General features: G+C 34.0%; 1 pseudogene; it reads left to right on the top strand.

Annotated features, from left to right (window-relative positions):
- The window catches only part of LOC137626914 (neuroligin-4, X-linked-like), a 50,848-nt pseudogene that overhangs the window by 1,222 nt on the left and 29,626 nt on the right, over nucleotides 1-20,000 (top strand).

Below are 20,000 nucleotides of genomic sequence, written 5' to 3'. Positions count from 1 at the left end.
TCCTCTTGGTAAGGGTATAAGAAACTCTTTACTTATGGTCAGCAACTCTTCTAGGAGAAGGACACTCCAAAATCAAACCATTTTTCTCTAGTCTTGGGTAGTACCATAGCCTCTGTACTATGGTTTTTCACTGTTCTGGGTTAGACTTCTCCAGCTTGAGGGTACACTTGGGCACACTATTTTATCTTATTTCCCTCCCGCTAGTTTTGTTAAGGCTTTTATAGTTAAGTAAGAGATATTTATTTTAATACTGTTACTCTTCTTTGAATATTTGATTTTTCCTTGTTTCCTTTCCTCACTGGGCTAATTTCCCTGTTAGAGCCCCTGGGCTTATGGCATCCTGCTTTTCCAGCTTGGGTTACAGCTTAGCAAGTAATAATAATAATTATAATAATAATAATAATAATAATAATAATAATATTAATAATAATAATAATAATAATATTTCAACTCCAATATAAAATTAAATAGAAATAGAAGCTATTTCTGTTCACAAATATAAATTTCAAGTTTTTGGGAATGAGTTATGAACTGAATGTAATATTTTATATATATACAATACTTTCTGTCCAATATATTGGGGATATATCCACAATTAGAATGTTTGAATCAGTTGATTATATTCTATAATATTTTCGGTCTCCAAATTCCATAGTGTATTTATTTCTTGATTAAGTGTATATGTATAGAGTTACACATACACACCCGCACACTATATATATATATATATATATATATATGTATGTATATGTGTGTGTTTGTGTATAGTGATATTTCATAAGCTAGACCATTGCATATCATACCAAAGAATACGTAACAAAAGATGCCAAATTTTATTATTCATTCACATGTGTGTACATTATCCACCAGCAGCGTAATACCACTCTCCCTCTTCTACATGAACCTTCAATTCCCTTCACTTTAACTCCAAATGCCCTTCACCCCTTCACAAAGGTTCCCCTTTGCCCTCCAATTGGCCTTCCTTTCACACGCTCCTCATGAATGGCATTTAAGTCTTCAAGAAGCAACTTCATTTCAGTAAGCGTTTATCTTTCCCTGATATTATTAAGGATTTGGGTTCATCCCTTCTCATGAGAGAGAGAGAGAGAGAGAGAGAGAGAGAGAGAGAGAGAGAGAGAGGGAGTGAAGACGGATCATAGTGTTATCCAATTAAATCCGGTCTTTGCCCTGGCTAATCTCTTGGCATTAATATCGATTCGGATAAAGTTATTAATTTTGAATTTATGGCGAGTTCCAAACTTCATTAACTTGAAGCAAAATTGCAGTATGCGATGAAGATTAATATGATAAATTGTTATTACTTTTACTCTCTCTCTCTCTCTCTCTCTCTCTCTCTCTCTCTCTCTCTCTCTGTCTCCATAATACTAAGCTACTTAATCAATAATCAACCGTTTAGTTATAATATTTTATAAGTGGTTTAATTTGAGAGCCATTATGGTATTCTTTTAGTACGAAATTCAATTACTGTACTCTGTATTTCATTATCAAAATAATTTTAATAAATTAACACAAAATGTATTTCAAATAAACACATACTCATATACGCACGCATAAACACACACATACACAGACACACACACACACACACACACATATATATATATATATATATATATCATTCCCTCCTACATCTATTGAAACAAACGGCCTCAGGTGGATTTCACCAGTCGTCTCTATCTTGAGTTATTAATTCAATATTTCTCCATCCATCATCTCCTATTTAACGCTTCGTAGTCCTCAGCCATGTACGCCTGGGGCTTCAAACTATGCTAGTGCCTTGTGGAGCCCAGCTAAATGTTTGGTGAACTAGTATCTTTTGAGGAGTGCGAAGAGCATGCCCAAACAATCTCCATCTACCCTTCAATATAATCTTATCCACATATGGTACTCGATTAATCTCTCTTATAGTTTCTTTTTCATTCTTGTCCTGCCCTTTAACTCCCATTATCTTTCTGAAGATTTTGTTCTCGAATCTAATAAATTTATTGGAGATTGTTTTATTGTCAACCATGACTCATGTCTATAGAGTAACACCGATCTCACTAAATTGATTTTTATATATCATTTCGGGTGATTTGATTTCCAAGTTTTACTTATTCCAGCCACCTGCCATTCATTAAAGACTCAGCATTATTTGAGACCATTTCTAAATATATAGTTGGGTCATTGATTGGAAAACCTAATTGGATATAGGCCCAAGAGTATCTGCTGGCCCACGCAGAAATTAATTACCTATTTCCCTTAGGAATCATTTATGAATTTTGGAATTTCTCACGGCTTCTTATATTATTATTATTGTTATTGTTATTGTTATTATTATTATTATCATTATTATTATTATTATTATTATTATTATTATTATTAGTATTATTATCTCTCTCTCTCTCTCTCTCTCTCTCTCTCTCTCTCTCTCTCTCTCTCTCTCTCATATCACAGAATAGAAATTTTCCTTTTCTTATGTAGAATAAATTCCGGACTTCTGTAAACAATACAACAAAAGAGTCGTTTGGTCGAACATAAAAGTCCATTGAATGACTTGCGAGTCTTTTTATAAGACTTTTCACAATTTCTTAACTTCACTCGGGTCATGGAAATGACTTTATTTTGCAAATATATCTGGCTTAAGGAAAAAGGTCCAATACCTCAGTTTCGGGAGGTAATATATATATATATATATATATATATATATATTTTCAACCTAAAAACTACTTAACTTTTATAAGAATATCTTGGCTTATATAGCATCCGGATAAATATTTTAATTTCTTATTACTTATTCATGATAAAGATTATCGCCTTCAAAAACCTTCGGTATCACTACGCTAAAAAAAATTATAATTCAATCAATCAATGAATAAGCAAGACTTCGATAAATTCCCTATGAAAGATATAAAATTGTATCATCTGCCGATGTAACTTCATCAAATGTGTTGTTTTGATTGACAGCCAGAGTTTTTGGGTGGAAATGGGAAGCTCTTGACGCAGGTTGGGGTGTCTGTTCCCCTATGGACTATCTCTGGCTTTTCCAGTACAAAGATTATTTGAATATAAAGGCATCGGGTCTTATTGGATAATTGACTCTTTTGTTAAAGTAAAGTATATAAGATTTTTTTTTAAAGAAGTAATACAGCGTCTTAATACTGAATACAGACCTAATTCTATGCAGTGCATTTACATTTGAGAAATAAATTCACTGTACTATCATCATGGCTAGTACGGTGGTAACGTCTTCGCTTAGAATTCACATGGCAGTAGATCGATCCCACCCGGTACCGTGAGTTTAAGCTGTTTTCTAGGGAGGCCACTGCTGTGGATGGACACCACTGTGGGTGGTTGTGCTCGCCCAGCTGACGTTCTGGACACACTATAGACACACAAACACTTATGCAAACAAGCGGACTTATATAAAACTGAGATTTTGAAATCATACAATGTCTAAAGAGGATGTTCACAAACACTCTACAATTCATTTCTTAAATATCACTTTTATCTGCAGATTTCAAAAAGATGATATCGAATTGAGAAGATGTACTTCATAACTCTCTCTCTCTCTCTCTCTCATCTCTCTCTCTCTCTCTCTCTCTCTCTCTCTCTCTCTCTCTCATATAGACTGCATGCAATCAGCTAATTGGGGGAAAATTCAAATAAAATAAAATATCCCGATTTGTTAACATTCCCCGTCATCTGTCCCAAACAATCTTAGTTCCAATTGTACCAAAACTGGTATGGTGATGCCATCTATTGGCTTTTAAGAGAAATTTAGTTTTTTGAACATTATAACACGTCAGAGACATATTTTGGTCTGGAAGAAATTGAACAATTATCAAATTTATGAAATTCCAACCCCGCTTGAAAATAATAAGATATTTCACATACAGAAATGGTACTTACATGAATTAAATATCATGATTTTTTTTTTTTTCATTTAAAGTTAAATAAAAAATGAAAAAGTTGATATCACATATATCTGAATAATATCAGACTGTGTCTCAAAAATATAATCGCCTTGAATGGAAAAGTAAATTCGAACTCCATCTATTAGGATCTGAAAGAAACATAACCTATTGGAAGGTTGCATGTTAATAATGTTACCTTGGCGGCTTATTAACACAGTTCTCAAATACCTACACTATAGAAGAAGTACTTCATATGAAATAAGGAAGGGACATTCTAGAAAAGAGAAATACTTAGGTTTTTTTCAGATTTCTGTGGAAATTTCTCCTTGTAGAAATGGCGAAAAAAAATCAAATGATCTATATTTATATTTATAAATGTTTACAATAGAATTTCTATATATCAAAATTCTATAAAATGAGGATATTTTTTTGTGCTTTGAGATATGACAGATTTATTACACGTTATATAATACAATCTCTCTCTCTCTCTCTCTCCTCTCTCTCTCTCTCTCTCTCTCTCTCTCTCTCTCTCATAATAAATGCAGGGAAGCTGAAAGGTATCGTAAATGATTTGAAAGAGAATATCCACTATGAAGACATGTTATGACATTCCCCCATTTCCATTTACATGATAGTAATCTGCTTCGTATGCAATTCAAATCTGGGCAGGATGATAAATATATGGATATATGTATATGTATATGTATATATATATATATATAAATATATATATATATATATATATATTATATATATTATGTATATACATACACACACACATATATATATATATATAATATATACAGTATATATATATATATATATATATATAAATGATAAATTTTGCACATTTGGACGTGTTTTTCATATTCAAATAAGCCATATATTTTTTTGATACATTAATCTCTGGATTCTCTTAACGACCTCGGGATCAGAGACCCAGGCGAAATCACACAAAGACAAGAGCTTGTGACTGGCCGGGAATCGAATCCTGGTCGGCAAGCATGTATAGACAGTGACAACCACTGTCTATACATGCTTGCCGACCAGGGTTCGATTCCCGGCCAGTCACAAGCTCTTGTCTTTGTGTGATTTCGCCTGGGGCTCTGATCCCGAGGTCGTTAAGAGAATCCAGACATTAATGTGTAAAATATATATACATGGCTTATTTGAATATATATATATATATATATATATATATATATGTATATATTTACATATGTATATGTATGTATATATACATATATACCGTAAATATATATGAAATATTTTACATATATATATATATATATATATATGTGTGTGTGTGTGTGTGTGTGTGTGTGTACATTGACAGGAAGTTAAACATTTTACATACCAATTTGTGAAAGCAAGTTAATATTAGTATTTGTCTTATATAAAAGCCTCATATTTATCAATTTTTTAGAATTTCCATGACCCCCCACAATATTATAAATTATTTTGTGCATATTTTTTTTCTTTGTATAGATGGGCAAAATAGATGGTTAATTAAGAATAAAATTTAGTAATGAGCACTATTCTATGTTGCTCCTTTAATAGTTTGATTAATGTGGACTAAGCATTTAGAAAGTTTTATATTCTTTTATTACGTATTATTTACAGGGATTTTGAGGGCTTCAATAATGGCAGTAAAATATTTTATTATTTCAATATATCTTTGTGACAAGATATTTTTACTTATAATATTTCTGCAGATATATAAATACATTTACTACACTAAGAATTAACCTGAATAATTCATAGTGTTTAATTGCCATAAATAGTTATATGAAATAAATAATTAAATAATGTAAATATTAATACATTACCTCATCACAAATCCTTAAAATAGAACAGAGTTCCCTAAATAAATCTATAGTGTGTGAATAGTGCAATAACTTCTTTGAAGTCTTCCCTTTGCTGTTATCAAGCAGTAAAAGAGATTCAGTAAGTCGTTCCTCGAAGCACTGAAAGCACCGTGGCCAAGGAGGAAAGTTCTCACCCAAAGGGCATTGTTGACTTATATAGGACGGAGTTTATGGTACTGCAATAGAAGGATTCTAGTTGGGTGATATGGAGGAAAGTTTTACATTTGAATGGCCTGAATGGATATGCATTATGATATTTTCAACACACACACACACAGCACACATATATCTATATATATATATATATACATATATAGTATACATATATATATATATATATATATAGTATATACAGTATATATATTTTATATATACATATATATATATATATATATATACATATATATATATATATATATATATATAATCAACTTAAGGTTACTTGAACTAAGTTGTTAGTTACCGTATACATTGGAAGAAACATTGCACCCCTATTAGAGTAGCCTACCAACGAGAGAGACCAATATCTTTTGAAGAAAATAAAATGGTAATTATTTCATATAAAAATACATTTCATTCATCTAATAAGAGTTCCATGCCATCAGGTATGTCCATATGTAGGAGTCTATGACCAGTGATAGCAGAAAAACGCAGAAAAATGCAAATTTATGACGAAATTTACAACACTACTTCTCCCATTCATTAAATAGAATCTTTCATGAAGATTGAAAGTGAAGTCTGATGCCATCTATCGGGGATACAAAGAACTATTCCCAACCTACACTCGAAGGACTTTCTTGGGAAAGCCGGTAGATGGGTCGGGATTCAATATGGTGCATCGGAGACTTAACTGCTTTCGACCCTCTAAACTATGGAATGAATGTTTGCCTCAGAGGCGAAACGACCGTAGTAAATCCAGGAATTTTTTTACCAAACGACCTTTATCTTGTTTTTGACTTTACACCATAAGGAAGTCTAGATTCCTAAGTCAGTTTGAGCTGATAGCCACTGTCATTACATTGGATGTTTTTGGTGAAGTTTTCAAATAAATTGGTTAATGATTCTCTCTCTCTCTCTCTCTCTCCTCTCTCTCTCTCTCTCTCTCTCTCATACACACAAAAGCACACAAACGCAGACGCGTGCCGTGACGTCATTGCTTAAATCATATAAGTGATTATATAGAACTATGATATTGATAATAGACCCAAAGCAATCTTGTAGAATCATCTTTCATGTATATATATATATATATATACATACGTATATATATATATATATATATATACATATATATATACATATACATACTTATATATATATATATATATATACATATATATATATATATATATATACATATACATACGTATATATATATATATATATATATACGTATATATATATATATATATATAAATATGTAAATATGGAGTTTTGGAAGGGAGAGGAAGTAGCATACATTGGTAAGACGTGTTGTAGTTAGGAAAGGGATTGGTATGAAAAGGTTGAATCTGCATAAGCACATGTGTAAATATCTATCTGAATAATTAGCCGTAATTTTTGACGGGTCGCTTACATTATTAAATAATAATAGATATAAAAATATCACTGGAAAATGTGGAAATATACATTTATCAAAAACGTGATGATAAACATTTTAAAGCAATGAAAAAGAAATTCGTCTTGAGGAAGGCCAGAAGTTTGGTCTGTGAATATAGACTCAAAATTCTCTTTCGGCAAAAGTAACTTTTATAATGAGCGTGCAATTAATGGAAGTTTGCCTGGACGATATGAGTTTCGCACTACACGATATCAGATTCGTGCCAAAATCTTGAAATTGCATCGAAAGGGGAGGCACATGAGGAAAGTTTGCTCATTTGTGTCGTCCATTTCAAGTCTATCAAGAGAATCCTGAATTCGACAGGAATATGTAGGGGGACTTGTCATAAACTTTTAGTCTCTCTTGATAGCTGAGTCGGTAGGGTCCCTGCCAGCATGGTTTCTAGCCATACAGGTGGTGGTTCGAATCACCACCCGGCCAGAAGCTGTTACCATAAAAATGAATTCCAAGTGGATATATATTCCCAAGATAGAATTCGGTATTAAATGCATTTTGTGGGTGATATTTACATTAATTAAAATCACGTGTGCTTGTGATATATGTTCATGTATATATATATATATATATATATATTTATATATATATACATATATATATATATATATATATATGTATATATATATATATATATATAAATATATATATATATATATATATGTATATATACATATATATATATATATATATATGTATGTGTATATATATATATATATATGTATGTATAATATAATATATATATATATATCTTTATATATATATATATATATATATGTATGTATATATATACATATATACATATATATATATATATATATATTTATATATATATATGTATATATACATATGTATATATATATATATATATATTATATGTGTGTGTGTGTATTTTAAAATATATGATCCTTTAATTACCGATCTATCTGTATCTTAAATCCCATTTAAGTATTTTAAATTTATCTTAGAAGTAGATTATCCCCCAATTATAGAGCCTTGCTTTGAACTTATTGATATGCAAAAGTACATTAATGAGAACGCATATGTTATGACTATCACAAAGCTAATTAATAAGCCAATGAAAAGATATCTCCCATTGAAATATCATGCATAAAAGCACATATAAATTAATTCTTCAAAGAAATTCCTCTCACCAACCATCAAACGTACCTTCGCCTAAGTGAAAAGAATAAGTCTTCCTATTGTGATCTCTTTGATGCATCAGAAATAGAGAAAATAGAAATGAAAAGAAGAAGAAGCATCCCAGATATAAGTGCTTCATAACGCTGTGGTCTTCCTCTTATTGGATTTTCATCCCAATTGGGTGTCTAGTTGGTCTTTTCTGCTCGTGTTCCTCAGTAGTTCCGCCTTAAGGACCAGATGGCGCTGTTTACATCCTTTCTTTTCATAGTAGGACAGATGCTCCGAGTCTGTTTTATTTACGGTCTTTCATCCTGCTAGATCACAATAAGGTTTGGGAGATAAAACAAAGCTAGGATTGTAGTCGATTTTTTTTTTTTTTTAGAATTGGAGTGAGAATGAGTGATGATGTATTAATTCATTTTAGTAAGTCTTGTGAATTATTAGAAGAAGAGAGAGAGAGAGAGAGAGAGAGAGAGAGAGAGAGAGAGAGAGAGAGCGAGAGAGAGAGAGAGAGAGAGAGAGAGAGAGAGAGGTATATACTTAAAAAACATAAATATATGTGTATGTGTGCGTGGGTTTGTATGTGTGTGTAGTGTTTGTACTTTATTTGTTATTAAAATGTAGAACAAGCAGCCAATAGAGTCCTTTCAATGACGTCACTGGGAATTGCCGGCGGCCATGCTGGAGGACATACAAAGCGAAAACATGGCAGCTGCTACAGCGAATATGGACAATAAGAGCGACTTTGTCAAACAATTGTCGGGTGATGATAAGCGTTTTTACAAGCAGAAACTCAATCTAATTGATGGCTTAGATCCATACCTGATGCAGAATTCATTCAGTCAAAATATTGAGGATTTTCCCAGTATTTCATACATTGATATGGTGAACTACTTGGTACTGTCGGCCAACCCAGAACATGAGTGTGCATACATTTCCATTGAGTAATCTGCCTCCGGAATTCGTTGTTTTTCCATTTAATGCTTTTAAGTCCAAAATTAGATAAACACTGGGCCAATGAAGAGAGTGTTTATAATTATAAAGCTAATATTGATCATTTAGCCTAACCTTGTGTATTATAATTTTTGATTGTCAAAATGTATGTAAAAGTTTTGCATTATAATGTCAAATCTTTATCAGTTCATGCCTAACCATTGTGTTTGTGCTTGGTTACAAATGCTATAATTTCTTATATACATATAAACATATGATGAACAAACTCTATTGTAATGCTCTTGGATGATCGTTTTGCCTCCTTGCAATTAAATGCGCAAGTTTAATTATTTTTTCAATGTTTCATATATAAGCTGAAGACCCCTTCGGGTTAAACCAGCTTTCAGATATCATTATTATCAATGTTTATTCATAACATAGGCCTGTATGTCTGCACAATATAATACACAAATTAAAATAAATATAAATATACACTTAATTATATATAGGCATGAGCACCTTGACGAAATAGAGACCTAGGTAAGTAGCCTTTGTTAATATAGCCAATATGGGCTCTTTTAATTTTTGTTTTGAAAATCTGAGATGCCCCTTTGATGTTTAAAAATTGAGATTCCCCTACCCCACACACACTTCACACTGAACTGACGATGATACTTGTGAAGTAACCCATGCGATCGGATATAGCATGTTTACACAGGAATAATGATACTTTTAGGGCCTAGCCGAGACTGGCCTGATATGAAATGATCAGAACAAATACGTGCGTAGGGTAGTGAGGATTCACGTAGATCAGCCCGTGATATTTTGGTCAACCACAAGTCATGTCTGCGCTTGGATAATTCCTCTGTATCTTTGTCCTGATTCTGAATAACTGCCGGTATGCGGTAAAAACTCTTGTCATCTCTTTGTCCTCGATTCCCAGAGCCAGCAATAGCGCAAAAACTGGGCATTGTGTGAATGTGAATGTGATGAGATGGCTAAATATTCAACAGTTCAACCATACCTATTCACTGAACACGTCTTTGTTTGTCCTCCAAGATGGCGGACCGGAAGTTTGATGACGTCTATTGAAAGGACTCTATAGCTGACCAGAAAACCTGATATTTGTATCACCTGAATATAAAAGCTTCAATATTTATTTCTCTCGAACGATTAACCAACAAACTTCAAGAGAACTTTTTTCCTTCAATTGTTGTTTGCAGTTGATTCAAATCTTTCGAACAACAGATAAATTTTGACAAATTATTATAAATGTAAACACCAAAGGGCTCAAAGTTCGCCAAAAAGGATAAACTTTTTTCTTAATAATGCTCGATGTTCAACACTTATTTATTGCTTGTTATTCATTGAACATTATTTTCGAAATAATTGAATAAATATTTGTATACTGCTGCATGTATCAAGAAACGTGTTGATATGAAAGTCTGGAAAAGAATGATAAATTCATTAATTTTCAATTGATTTACGTCAAGACGTTTTTTATCTACCAAAGAATCATATATGAATGTTTTAATATATATATATATATATATATATATATATATATATACAGTATATGCGTGTGTGTGCATGTGTGTGTTTTTGGTGGGAATTATTATATTTGAGTAACTAATGAGTAAATTTTACCCATTTATTTATGAATAGGGTAACACGGAGGCATTGCGTGTGTTAATTGGGCTTCTCTCTCTCTCTCTCTCTCTCTCTCTCTCTCTCTCTCTCAACCATTAATTTAGCACCATTTTATGCACCGATATCCGAAAACTCTTGAAAAAACTCACCTCACAATAGAAGCCTGAATATTTCAGGTGTGTCAGTTCAATAACTCATGATTCCCTAATACACCTATAGAAGCAAACGTTTTCCCCCATCGCTTTGGGAAACGTTGTCATACACCGATGAATTTCAAACATGCTCCTGAGGCATCAATCTTCATTTTATGTAAAGTCAGTCGGTGCAGGGGAGACTTTACTGTTATTGATGTACAGCCCACGTATGATAGCATTGTATGCATGTTTTCTGTTTTTCACACACACACACGCATTATATATATATATATACGAGTATATATATATATATATATATATACATATATATATTATAATATATATATAACTGTCATGGTGGCTGATTTTTAGTTCAACCATGACGTTAGGTTGTTAAATAATTCGAATTAATTTGCATTGCTCAGTCTGCTTTATATAGATAGAAAATTATGAATGATCTATACGCTTTCAAAATAGCCTTACATTTTATTCAAAGGAAGAATAGTACTGAAAGAAACCATTTAATATGTCTTAAAGGAAGTTATAACCAAATAATCAAATAAATGATAAGAGAAAAAGACCTAAATGTTGAAAAATATTACTTACAAACCTGAGACTTTGAACTTCTGATATAAAAATGTTTCGAAAATCATTAAAAAAGTCAATAGAGAAAGAATGATGTCTGATTTGGTAAAAGGTTAATAATTACATTTCTGTTTCTAGCTTAAAATTATATTAATTTTGAGTTAAGTTTTATAAAATATTAGGAAAATATGTCTTTTCAGCATTATAACCTATTAATGGCTCTTAATATTCAAAATATAGATATCCATTTCAACCAAAGAGGATCTTCTCAACTTTTGAAAGCCAATGTAGAACTAGGCCTATGGCGATGATTACCTACAGCTTTATGCAAATACAAGACGTAGAGAGACTCAAACCTTTAGTAGAAAGACTTAGTTATCAAATAGAATTAGATATTAGGAGTCACTGATTCGTTAGGTTTGGTGGTAGAGAGAGAGAGGGAGAGAGAGAGAGAGAGAGAGAGAGAGAGAGAGCATAACAGGTAATGAAGGAATAAAAAATGAAAGGAAAATAATATCATATAAATTTGTTTATTATATACTCGATAAACAATATGATAACTAAATATATGAAGAATGACAAATATTACAGTGAGAAAAACTATTGTTCAACTACACATTCGAATGACCAATAGCATAGTTTAGGGTCTAGACAGTCGTTAAGATCTGGAGGCAAATAATCAACTCGAAGCTGGTTTAAACCACTTCAGAGAACGTCGGATGTAATAGTTCTCTCAGTCGCCAATAGATGGCATACAAATGAACTTTCGAAGAAATTTGGTAATACTAATGTTATATCTATAAACCTTGTTTTCTTATATAAAGTAATAAAGATACATATATATATATATATATATATACACACACACACATATATATATATATATATATATTAAAGACAATAGCCAAGCACAAGCACAGAGTTTTCCTATTAAAACCACTTATTCCAACTATAATAAATTGGCTGTTGGTTACCTAATGGATCACTGCAACATTGAAATATCAATTATGTTACACATATTTAAAAAAATCCAACAAATTGCAAAGCTTTAAGAGGAATATACTTACTTTAAAAGATACTTTTACTTAATAGAGTCTGTATCCAAAATATATTACTTGATATATCCTATGTGTATTTGAAATTTTATGGCAGATATATTTGCGAACTTGTACTCTTACTTGGAAATCTCTCTCTCTCTCTCTCTCTCTCTCTCTCTCTATATATATATATATATATATATACAGTATACATATATATATATATATATATATAGAGAGAGAGAGAGAGAGAGAGAGAGAGAGAGAGAGAGCACCAAAATATTCCTGTATTAGACTCCTATATACTAAAATTCCTAAGCAACCCAACCCTACCCTCCACCCCCACAAACGAAAATAAACTTTGAAAATGGGCCCGACCCCAAAATCCCCTGAGCAAGATGGATGTGTCCACCGACATCCGATATCTCACCGACTTCCATTTTCAACAGAGTTTTGCCCCTGCACAAAATAGGCCTCTGTGTCCACCCATCACTCTCTCTCCCACTCTCCCCAGACATTAATGTATCAAAAATATATCTGGCTAATTTGAATATGAAAAACACGTAAAAATTTGCAAAATTTATCATCAATTGAATGCCAAATAACAAACTACCAATTAGCTACGATGGTGAAGATGGGTTGATTTCAATTCTAAGTACAAAATACCTGAATTAGACAGGTATAAGTACAGAAAAATTGTCATTGACTTTTATCTTTCTTCGTGGCCAAGTGGCTTAGTCACTGTCTATACAAGCTTGCCGACAAGGGTTCGATTCCCGGCCGGAGCCAAGCTCTTGTCTTTGTGTGATTTCGCCTGGGGCTCTGATCCCGAGGTCGTTAAGAGAATCCAGACATTAATGTATCAAAAATATATATGGCTTATTTGAATATGAAAAACGCGTAAAAATGTGCAAAATTTATCATTAATTGAATGCCAAGTAACAAACTACCAATTAGCTACGATGGAGAAGATGGGTTGATTTCAATTCTAAGTACAAAATACCTAAATTCGACAGGTATAAGTACAGAAGAATTGTCATTGACTTTTATCTTTCTTCGTGGCCAAGTGGCTTAGTCACTGTCTATACAAGCTTGCCGACCAGGGTTCGATTCCCGGCCGGAGCCAAGCTCTTGTCTTTGTGTGATTTCGCCTGGGGCTTTGATCCCGAGGTCGTTATGAGAATCCAGACATTAATGTATCAAAAATATATATGGCTTATTTGAATATGACAAACACATAAAAATGTGCAAAATTTATCATTAATTGAATGCCAAGTAACAAACTACCAATTAGCTACGATGGTGAAGATGGGTTGATTTCAATTCTAAGTACAAAATACTTGAATTCGGCAGGTATAAGTACAGAAGAATTGTCATTGACTTTTATCTTTCTTCGTGGCCAAGTGGCTTAGTCACTGTCTATACAAACTTGCCGACCAGGGTTCGATTCCCTGCCGGAGCCAAGCTCTTGTCTTTGTGTGATTTCGCCTGGGGCTCTGATCCTAAGGTCGTTAAGAGAATCCAGACATTAATGTATCAAAAATATATATGGTTTATTTGAATATGAAAAACACGTAAAAATGTGCGAAATTTATCATTAATTGAATGCCAAGTAACAAACTACCAATTAGCTACGATGGTGAAGATGGGTTGATTTCAATTCTAAGTACAAAATACCGGAATTCGACAGGTATAAGTACAGAAGAATTATCATTGACTTTTATCTTTCTTCGTAGCCAAGTGGCTTAGTCACTGTCTATACAAGCTTGCCGACAAGGGTTCGATTCCCGGCCGGAGCCAAGCTCTTGTCTTTGTGTGATTTCGCCTGGGGCTCTGATCCCGAGGTCGTTAAGAGAATCCAGACATTAATGTATCAAAAATATATATGGCTTATTTGACTATGAAAAACACATAAAAATGTGCAAAATATATCATTAATTGAATGCCCAGTAACAAACTACCAATTAGCTACGATGGTGAAGATAGGTTGATTTCAATTCTAAGTACAAAATACCTTGATTCGACAGGTATAAGTACAGAAAAATTGTCATTGACTTTCAACTTTCTTCGTGGCCAAGTGGCTTAGTCACTGTCTATACAAGCTTGCCGACCAGGGTTCGATTCCCGGCCGGAGCCAAGCTCTTGTCTTTGTGTGATTTCGCCTGGGGCTCTGATCCCGAGGTCGTTAAGAGAATCCACACATTAATGTATCAAAAATATATATTGCTTATTTGAATATGAAAAACATGTAAAAATGTGCAAAATTTATCATTAATTGAATGCCAAGTAAAAAACTACCAATTAGCTACGATGGTGAAGATGGGTTGATTTTAATTCTAAGTACAAAATACCGGAATTCGACAGGTATAAGTACAGAAGAATTGTCATTGACTTTTATCTTTCTTCGTGGCCAAGTGGCTTAGTCACTGTCTATACAAGCTTCCCGACAAGGGTTCGATTCCCGGCCGGAGCCAAGCTCATGTCTTTGTGTGATTTCGCCTGGGGCTCTGATCTCGAGGTCGTTAAGAGAATCCAGACATTAATGTATCAAAAATATATATGGCTTATTTGAATATGAAAAACACGTAAAAATGTGCGAAATTTATCATTAATTGAATGCCAAGTAACAAACTACCAATTAGCTACGATTGTGAAGATGGGTTGATTTCAATTCTAAGTACAAAATACCTAAATTCGACAGGTATAAGTACAGAAGAATTGTCATTGACTTTTATCTTTCTTCGTGGCCAAGTGGCTTAGTCACTGTCTATACAAGCTTGCCGACCAGGGTTCGATTCCCGGCCGGAACCTAGCTCTTGTCTTTTTGTGATTTCGCCTGGGGCTCTGATCCCGAGGTTGTTAAGAGAATCCAGACATTAATATATCAAAAATATATATGGCTTATTTGAATATGAAAAACACGTGAAAATGTGCCAAATTTATCATTAATTGAATGCCGAGTAAAAAACTACTAATTAGCTACGATGGTGAAGATAGGTGGATTTTAATTCTAAGTACAAAATACCTGAATTCGACAGGTATAAGTACAGAAGAATTGTCATTGACTTTTATCTTTCTTCGTGGCCAAGTGGCTTAGTCACTGTCTATACAAGCTTGCCGACAAGGGTTCGATTCCCGGCCGGAGCCAAGCTCTTGTCTTTGTGTGATTTCGCCTGGTGCTCTGATCCCGAGGTCGTTAAGAGAATCCAGACATTAATGTATTAAAATTATATATGGCTTATTTAAATATGAAAAACACGTAAAAATGTGCAAAATTTATCATCAATTGAATGCCAAGTAACAAACTACCAATTAGCTACGATGGTGAAGATGGGTTGATTTCAATTCTAAGTACAAAATAGCTAAATTCGACAGGTATAAGTACAGAAGAATTGTCATTGACTTTTGTCTTTCTTCGTGGCCAAGTGGCTTAGTCACTGTCTATACAAGTTTGCCGACCAGGGTTCGATTCCCGGCCGGAGCCAAGCTCTTGTCTTTGTGTGATTTCGCCAGGGGCTCTGATCCCGAGGTCGTTAAAAGAATGCAGACATTCATGTATAAAAAATATATATGGCTTATTTGAATATGAAAAACACGTAAAAATTTGCAAAATTTATCATTAATTGAATGCCAAGTAACAAACTACCAATTAGCTACGATGGTGAAGATGGGTTGTTTTAATTCTAAGTACAAAATATTTGAATTCGACAGGTATAAGTACAGAAGAATTGTCATTGACTTTTATCTTTCTTCTTGGCCAAGTGGCTTAGTCACTGTCTATACAAGCTTGCCGACCAGGGTTCGATTCCCGGCCGGAGCCAAGCTCTTGTCTTTGTGTGATTTCGCCTGGGGCTCTGATCCCGAGGTCGTTAAGAGAATCCAGACATTAATGTATCAAAAATATATATGGCTTATTTGAATATATATATATATATATATATATATATATATATATTCTGAATACGAATGATTCCATTCATTCCATCCCCTTGTGTACAGGGAGGAAATAACAAATCATAATAACAAAAGTATTTCTACCTTCTTTATAAGAATAAAATTCGAAACTTTTCTGAAATGAGATTGTCAATCTGTGGAAGAATTTCCCAGACCAGGAATTTGACGTTTGAGGAAATTCTTTGAGTGGGAAAGTTGAAATATTTGAATCTTTGGTGTCATTTGGAGTGAAATTCTTGAAAGGCGCAAAGAAGAGGGACCTTGCATATATACATATAGAAATACATACACATGCAAACACAAACACACACACGCACACACACACACACATATTATATATATATATATATATATATGTGTGTATATATATATATATATATATACGCTGCTGCTCAATTTACTTAATTCTTACTGACAGTTCATACAACCAGTAAGTAATGTCACCTCCAATAACCCTTTTAGCAATTACAATGTGACGGCCATCAGCGACCTGGCAGCATGCCATCAAATGAAACAGCCATTCAGCTAACAGTTATGTATTCCCATGACCTGCACTCTGGGTGGCTGAAAAGCTTGCCTGACCTGACACCTCAATCAGGCAACGCATTGGCTAATCAGAGCACTACTCTGGGAGCCCTAGCTCCACACATCCTGACTCCACACAGTTTAAACAATTCTGAGCGAAGTAATGGCTTGACTGTTACCAATCCTCTCCCGGAGAGTGCCTAAGCCAATGTGAGAGTAGCTATTACAAGACTAGATGCTGGCTACACCTACAAGGACTATTCCCCGACCAACTAGTGATCTTAAGAGCCAACCATGGCGTGTATAAGGGAGCCTGCTCACTACCCCTTAGTCATAGTTTGTGTAAGGTTGAGAGCTGACTCGGCTCCCTCCCGTAACACATAGCAACAATAATTTTTTGTACCGATCTTTAAAAAATTTACTTTTACCTAAATTATTGATATTTTCATGGGAAAATTCTCTTCCCAACCGATGACTAACATAGCACAGTCACCAGCAGTACTAAGTACTGAGGAAAGATGAAAAATACAGGAAATAGAAAAGCTCAAAGTTAATGTTGATAAGGTAGCAATCATCTCTAGTGTAAATTGCCTAAAAACAGGTCCACTCCCAAAATTCTATTATTATTATTATTATTATTATTATTATTATTATTATTATTATTATTATTATTATTATTATTATGGCTGTTGTTGTTGTTGTTGTTGTTGTTGTAGGCAGCATGAGGAAGGGCAGTGAATGGTGGAATGAAGGAGTGAAGGTAAAAGTGAAAGAGAAAAAGAGGGCTTTTGAAGAATGGCTGTAGAGTAATAGTGTAGAGAAGTATGAAAAAAATAGAGAGAAAAATATAGAAGTAAAGCGCCAGGTAAGTGAGGCAAAGAGGCCAGCTGATCTGAGGTGGGGTCAGGGATTAGGTCATTCATATGAAGAGAATAAGAAGAAGTTTTGGAAAGAAGTGAAGAGAGTAAGGAAGGCTGGCTCAAGAATTGAAGAGACAGTGAAAGATGTAAATGGGTTTTTGTTAAAAGGAGAGGAGGCAAGGAAAATATGGGCCGAATATTTTGAAAGTTTACTGAATGTTGAGGATAATAGGGAGGCAGATATAATTGCTGTTGCACGGTGATGGCAGAGGAGAATGAGAGAGATTAAAAGAGAGGAAGTGAGGTGAGCACTAGATGAAACGAGAGTAGGAAAAGCATCTGGTATGGATGGTGTGAGAGCTGAGATTTTGAAGGAAGGTGGTGTGACTGTAATTGAATTATTGGTGAGATTGTTTAATATGTGTTTTGTGTTGTCATTGGTGCCAGTAGATTGGGTTTGTGCAGGTATTGTACCACTATATAAGGGTAAGGGAGATGTGCATGAGTGTTGTAATTCAAGGGGTATTAGTTTGTTGAGTGTAGTTGGAAAAGTGTATGGTAGAGTACTGATTAATAGGATTAAGGATAAAACAGAGAATGCAACCTTAGAAGTATAGGGTAGTTTTAGAAGAGGTAGGGGATGTATGAATCAGATTTATACAGTTAGGCAGATTTGCGAGAAATATTTAGCAAAAGGTAAGGAGGTGTATGTTGCGTTTATGGATCTGGAAGAAGCATATGATAGAGTTGATAGGGAAGCAATATTGAATGTGATGAGGCTATATGGAGTTGGTGGAAGGTGTTGCAGGTAGTGAAAAGTTTCTACAAAGGTAGTAAAGCATGTGTTAGGATAGGAAATGAAGTGGGCAATTGGTTTTGGTTTCCGGTGAGAGTGGGGCTGAGACAGGGATGTGTGATGTCGCCGAGGTTGTTTAACTTGTATGTTGATGGAGTGGTGAGAGAGGTGAATGCTCAAGTACTTGGACGAGGATTGAAACTGGTAGACAAGAATGACCATGAATGGGAGGTAAATCAGTTGTTGTTTGCTGATGATACTGTACTAGCTGCAGACGTGAAATAGAAGCTTGGCCGATTAGTGACACAATTTTGAAGGGTGTGTATGAGAAGGAATTTAATAGTTAATGTGGGTAAAAGTAAGGTTATGAGATGTAAGAGAAGGGAAGGTGTTGCGAGGTTGAATGTCATGTTGAATGGAGACTTACTTGAGTAGGTAGATCAGTTTAAGTACTTGGGGTCTGTTGTTGCAGCAAATGGTGGAGTGGAAGCAGATGTACGTCAGAGAGTGAATGAAGGATTCAAAATGTTGGGGGCAGTTAAGGGAGTAGTTGAAAAAAAGAGGGTTGGACATGACTGTAAAGAGAGTTCTGCCTGAGAAAGTGATTGTACCAACTATGATGTATGGATCGGAGTTGTGAGGAATGAAAGTGACGGAGAGACACAAGTTGAATGTATTTGAGATGAAGTGTCTAAGGAGTATGACTGGTGTATCTCGAATAGATAGGTTGAGGAATGAAGTAGTGACGGTGAAAACGAGTGTAAGAAAAGAGTTAGTAGCTAGGGTGGATATGAATGTGTTCTGGTGGTTTGACCATGTTGAGAGAATGGAAAATGGCTGTCTGCTAAAGAAGGTGATGAATGCAAGAGTTGATGGGAGAAGTACAAAAGGAAGGCCAAGGTTTGGGTGGATGGATGGAGTGAAGAAAGCTCTGGGTGATAGGAGGATAGATATGAGAGAGGCATGACACCTTGCTAGGAATA

Source organism: Palaemon carinicauda, chromosome 34, assembly GCF_036898095.1.
Source record: "Palaemon carinicauda isolate YSFRI2023 chromosome 34, ASM3689809v2, whole genome shotgun sequence".
In the NCBI taxonomy this organism is placed as follows: domain Eukaryota; kingdom Metazoa; phylum Arthropoda; class Malacostraca; order Decapoda; family Palaemonidae; genus Palaemon; species Palaemon carinicauda.
Note: the sequence above shows the minus strand (reverse complement) of the source record. Positions and strands in the feature narration are given on the sequence as shown.